The following is a 1,177-nucleotide window of genomic DNA, read 5'->3' on the forward strand; positions in this document are numbered from 1 at the left end:
AGCCAAAAAGCTTCTGCATAGCAAATGCAACAGTCAACCGAGTGAACAGACAGCCTGCAGAATGGGAGAAAATATTTGCAAACCGTACAACTGATAAGGGGTTTATATCCAGAATATATAGCAACTCAATAGCAAGAAATCAGCCTAATTAAAACATAAGCAAAGGACTAAATAAACATATCTCAAAAGAAGATATGCAAGTGGCTAACAGGTATATGAAAAAATGCTCAATATCTTGATCATCAGGGAAATGCAAATTAGTACCACAGTGCGATACCACCTCGCACCTATCAGAATGGGTATTATCAAAAAGACCAAAGATAACAACTGTTGGTGAGGCTGTGGATAAAAGGGAACCCTTGCTCATTCTTGGTGGGAGTGCAAATTATTGCAGCCATTATGGAAAACAGTACAGAGGTTCCTAAAACAAAATTTTAAATAGTACTACTATATAATCCAGCAATCCCATTGCTAGGTAGATGCTCCAAACAAGTGAAGTCAGTATATCAAAGAAATATCTGCACTTCCTGGTTGATTGAAGCACTAGTCACAACAGCCAAGATAGAGAATCAACCTGTGTCCATAGACAGATAAATGGATAAAGAAAATGTGCTATGTATATACAACGAAATACTATACAGCAAGAAAAAAGAAGGAAATCCTGTCATTTGTAACAACATAGATAAGTCTGGAGGACATTACGTTAGGTGAAATGAGCTAGCCCAAAGGCCAAATGCTGCATGATCCCACTCACATGCAAAGTCTAAAAAAGTTGAACCCACAGAAGTGAAAAGTAAAATGGTGGTTACCAGGAGCTGGAGAGGTGAGGAGGTGGCTGGGGAAATGTTGGTCAAAGGTTCCAAAACTTCTGGTAGACAGGAGGAGTAACTTCCATGTATAACATGGTGACTACCATTAACAACGATATATTGACCGGCCTGGTGGTTTACGCCTGTAATCCCAGCATTTGGGGAGGCCGAGGTGGGTGGATCACCTGAGGTCAGGAGTTCAAGACCAGCCTGGCCAACGTGGTGAAACCCTGTCTCGACTAGAGAGACAAAATTAGTTGGGCATGGTGGCATGCGCCTGTAATCCCAGCTACTCAGGAGGCTGAGGCAGAAGAATTGCTTGAACCCAGGAGGCAGAGGCCGCAGTGAGCCGAGATCACACCGCTGCA

This window comes from Theropithecus gelada, chromosome 14 (genome assembly GCF_003255815.1).
Source record: "Theropithecus gelada isolate Dixy chromosome 14, Tgel_1.0, whole genome shotgun sequence".
Taxonomy (NCBI): Eukaryota; Metazoa; Chordata; class Mammalia; order Primates; family Cercopithecidae; genus Theropithecus; species Theropithecus gelada.